The sequence below is a fragment of the Gossypium hirsutum genome, chromosome A02, assembly GCF_007990345.1.
Source record: "Gossypium hirsutum isolate 1008001.06 chromosome A02, Gossypium_hirsutum_v2.1, whole genome shotgun sequence".
Lineage (NCBI taxonomy): Eukaryota > Viridiplantae > Streptophyta > Magnoliopsida > Malvales > Malvaceae > Gossypium > Gossypium hirsutum.
The window spans coordinates 47,435,406-47,440,376 of record NC_053425.1 but is presented as its reverse complement, the minus strand read 5'-3'; the positions used below and the strand labels follow the sequence as shown (position 1 = coordinate 47,440,376).

The window sequence follows — 4,971 nt, the reverse complement described above, 5'->3', positions numbered from 1 at the left end:
AGAATCTTTTTAATTGAGTCGGTGTCAACTTGACTTATGACACAAATTCAGTCAAACATGTTATATATAGTATAGATGTGGTGGATGTATCAATTTGATGTATTAATTGAGTAAACATGATTAAGAAGAAAATTAGTGTTGCAATCCTATAGTACAACCTAGAGAGTTAACTAGATTATGACACACATATATTGTAGGTCAAATAAATGTATTATAAAAAATTAATTTAGGAACTTAATTAAGATTTTAGTTGAAATGATAAAATTGAGACAATATATGATGTTTTAGGTTTAAATTTTATTATGTGTGTATTTTTTTAGCTTTTATATGAAAATATATAATAATAAAAGAAGAAGATAAAATCACCTTCATAGTAATATTTATTACTTTGTAGAAAGAATGAATTTTTGGTTATTTTTCAACTAAATTGGACTTGATTAATGAGTGACATCAACTCAATTAAACATGTAAAAGATAATCTCTCTCTATATATATATATATATTCAAGGATAATTAGGTAATTTCCTTCCTACTGCACCCTATACTTATCACATGCGATAATAAATAAAATGTTAAAATATACTTTAATAGCGTGTTTGGTTCGCTGTAATAGGTATACCATTACTCCCCGATTACGCGCCTATTACATTACCGACCTATTCCGGCGTTTGGTTCGCTGTTTTCTCATTCCGCGCCGAATCAGTTACTCCCCCATTACATTGACTGCGGGTAATAGGCATTACGCTCCCTCAGCGCCGATTACCCATTCCGCGTCTTTCCCTTTTTTCTCTTCCGTTTTCTGCCCTCGTCCTCAACGCTCCGGTTCTCCCACGCTTCCTTGCACAGGTAATTTCTTTTCCCTCATCCTCTTCCGACGTTTCTCAATTTTTTCCTTTCCAGATTTCTACTTCTTCTTCTGGTACGGTACGCTTCTTTTCTTCTCACATTTCTTTTCTTTTCTCCATTTTCTTTTCTCCATATTTCTGCTTCTTCTTCCAAATTTTTCCCTGTTTTTCTTTTCTTTTCTTTTCTGTAGAATCGATTTTGATTTTGATTTTATTTATCTTTGTCGAATTTCGAAACACTTCTAATCGGGAATATCATATAAGTTGGATGCTTTTCATTCGTGTCTAGACACTCATCGTCTTCTCTGAGAATCGATTTCATTTGTCAGGTAAAATTCCCATATTTTGCCTATTATTTTTTCCCCTTTATTTGCATTCTTGCCTGTTGATTTCTCTGTTCTATTTTTCTTTCTTTATAATTTTTTTCTAATTCGAGTCTCTTTTTACTAGATCTATGTTTTTTCTGCTGTTATTTATAATCTCTTTGCATGCAAACTATTGTTTGGGGGGTGATTTTGGGTTCAAGTTATTGGGTTTGAAAATGTTGTTGTTTTCTTTTTTCTTGGTCAATTTTAGAAGACCATTTATATGTATGCTGTTCAAATTTTCTGTTTTGATTTGATTTTTTTTCCTGTGATAGAATCTATGAAATATTGTTTTCTTTTTCCTCATTATATGTTACATTAAGGATAGTTGATTAGAAGCGGGATTTTTGTTTGTTGTAGAATATAAATTTGTAGGTCGAAGTTGTAATTAGTAGGTTACATTGTGAATTTGTGTAGTTGAAATGCTAAGTTGTAGGAGGTGTTGAGTATTTGTGTAGTTGAAATGCTAAGTTGTAGGAGGTGTTGAGTATTTGTAGTAGGTCGAAGTTGTAATTAGTAGGTTACATTGTAATTAGTAGGTTACATTGTGAATTTGTGTAGTTGAAATGCTAAGTTGCGAGGAGTTTAGCAACTTAAAAAGCTAATTGTAAGCTATTGTGATTGGGGAGGTAGTAGTAGGGGCATCAGGTATGATTTTAATCCTTCTGTTTTTTTCCACTTGTTAACTTTTATATAAATCTCTTGAGTATTATCTTCTAAACTTTCTGGCTTATATTTTTTTTGGTATATTTGCTTGACACCTCTGGAGTAAAGTACTTTTTCGAAATCTCAATGTTTGTTTCATTTCTCCTTTTAATTCCAACATTGCAATGTGTTTTTCTCGTCTTTGTTTGCCTAATAAAGCAGGTACTTTTTTGTTAAATGTTTTCTTGATCTGTTGGCCAAGAGTTTGTGCTAAGATTTGCATTTCAACTTTAGGTATTATTCTTGTTTATGCTGTGGAGACTCGTATCTATATATAAACTAAACTATTGAACCACTTCTGAGTAATTTGCAAATAATGAATGAACCAGCTTCTCAAGCTAGTATTAAGCTGTGTCACTTTCATCTGCGCATAATGTGATGGTTTGATAGTTGAAATTATGGATGATCTGAATCTAGCTATAGGTGATTAAATATATGATCACCAAAGTAGTGGCATCCATCTAAAGTAGTTTTCTACCTTCCTGGGCTAAGTTCAGTTAAGTCTATATCATCATCCTCCCCTTGGCATATTGCATTCATTTTAGCTATAGAGTTATTTGCACAATTGGTGATTATCGTTTGACATTTCTCAATCTTCTATACTGGCCTAGTAGTCATTCTTCTCTCCTAACCTTTCTCATATGTGATCAACTGTACTGTTTTATTGCAAGCGCAGTCTCCTAACTACAATGCTACCCTGAAACAAATTTTCCCCAATATTCAGCAAATCGATTCTGAGGTATTGGCTTAGAAATTTTGGTAGGTTCTGGACTTTTGTAGTTGAATGTTCATAAATTTGCAATCACGCGTGTAGTATGCTAACGGTAACATCTCCAGTCCCTTGTTGTCTGGAGCTTGTGAGTTTGCAAATGTTGCTAGGGGAAAACAGGGTTCTGGAAGTGATCCCTAATACATGACAACCAGCAGGAAGCATGTGAGTGCTTGGTGGGATGATATTAGCAGCAGACCGTCCTAGCAGAAGGTTCTCCAGCTCTATGCTCCTCATTTCTAAGAATTGAAAATGATGCAATCTGGGGATGGGGTCTTTTTAATGATGTCTGCTTTGTTGTTTAGCAGTTTGGTTTGGTTTGGGGTCTGGTCTTTGACTGTTTTAAGAGGTCAACTAGTTATCCTATGTTAGTTATACTTACAATAAAATGTTGGTAGGGGTAGGGGGTTACAATTATCGTTTTGTTTGCCTATGTTTGATATTATGAATAAAGATGAAGAAATCATGGAGATATCAAAGAGAACCAAGTGCACAATTGAATGTGCTTCAAAGGCAAATTTTTTCTTTTATTTTCTATGGTTTTATTACTTATTGATTTTCTTTTTGTTGGTTTAAATCTTCGAAATAATTGTCCAAAAGGTTTTGGTAGTGTTGGCATTGGCATCAATAAAAGTTTGATCTTACTATGAGTATAATTTGAACCCAAATGTGGTAGTGTTGGCATTGGCATTATTTTAAATTGTATAAATTCATATAAGAAAATTTATTATCAAGAATTTTATGAAATTTTATATTATTATTAAATTATATGTAATAATTATTATTTTAAATTATACAAATTCATAAAATATAATTTATTAGTTATAATTATTTTAAATTTTATTAAATCATATATTTAAATTAAAATATATTTAATATTAATTATTTAAAATTTTATTTTATAGTATCATATATTATGATTTGAGTAAATTCATATAAGAATATTAATTATTAAGAATTTTATTAAATTATATATTTTAATTATATTATATTTAATAATAATTATGTTATTTTATATTTTACAGTATCATATATTATGGTTTGAGTAAATTCATATAAGAATATTAATTATTAAGAATTTTATTAAATTATATATTTTAATTAAAATATATTTAATAATAATTATGTTTAAATATGATTAAATTATTTATTATTGATATTAATAATCTTATTAAAATTTAAATAAAATAATTTACCAAAACAAATTTCTGCTAATTATTAAGAATTTTATTAAATTATATATTTTAATTAAAATATATTAAATAATAATTATGTTTAAATATGATTAAATTATTTATTTTTGATAATAAATAATCTTATTAAAATTTAAATAACAATAACAATAATCATTTACCAAAACAAATTTATGCTAAGGGTATTCTGGTCATTTTAGTTTTCTCCATTATGCTATTACACCTCTATTACATTCAACCAAACACAGTTTTACTATTACGCCTCTATTCCATTACATTCAACCAAACAATTGATTTGCTATTACACCTCTATTCCATTACACCTCTAATCCAATACACCTCTAATCCAATACAGCGAACCAAACGTGCTCTAAGTCTTGGTACCTTTCATATATTTGGAATTTAATCTCTCTATTTTTACTTCCAAGAATTTAGTCTCTGTATTTTTTACAATTCAAAATTCATATCTAATTGCTAATGCCTAAAAAAATTCTATTAATTCATAGATATCACATTTTGAAATAATAAAATACTCAACTGATAGTCATGTACCAAACATGACGTTACAATAAACCTGAATTTAACATAAGAATTTTAATAGTGTTAATAATTTGATTTGTATTTTAAATTCGAAAAGTAAATGAATTGCATTCTTCAAAATAAAATTAGGGGGCTAAATTCTAAATATAAAAAGAGTACAAGAGCTTAAAACATATTTTAACCAAAGTAAAAACCTAACAAGTCACTAAGACCTTTTGTGAGTAGTAAGTTTGAGACACTATATTCAAGTCCCATTGTGTGTAAATTATTTATTTTAAATATATTCCAGTTATAGATCTAAATTGTATATTATATTGATTAATTCTGATTATTTGTACTCAAAATAAAAACAAATAGAAACGTAACAAAATTTACCTTAGGAGAAAACGAAGTTTTTTTATTCTTTTACCTTTCCAAAGTGAAAATCATTAATGGGATGATACATTGATGTTAGGTTTCACTCTTATAATATAATGTGTATGTCTAGTAATACTAAGAAAGTACACTGAAAAACATCAAATATGCCTTTGAACGGACCAAAAGCAAGCACTACC

At 28.8% G+C, this 4,971-nt stretch overlaps 1 long non-coding RNA gene across 4 annotated transcripts; it reads left to right on the top strand.

Moving 5' to 3' along the window:
* Positions 1-613: 613 nt before the first annotated feature.
* Positions 614-3,214, top strand: LOC121212583 (uncharacterized). Of its 4 annotated transcripts, none has more exons than XR_005907890.1 (3): positions 614-846; positions 1,110-2,674; positions 2,753-3,214. It is a non-coding gene; the product is annotated as an uncharacterized lncRNA (long non-coding RNA). The 4 variants fall into 4 exon arrangements; XR_005907886.1 differs by having other exon boundaries at positions 614-1,174; positions 2,592-2,674; XR_005907889.1 differs by having other exon boundaries at positions 614-1,649; positions 1,691-2,674.
* The last annotated feature ends 1,757 nt before the right edge of the window (positions 3,215-4,971 follow it).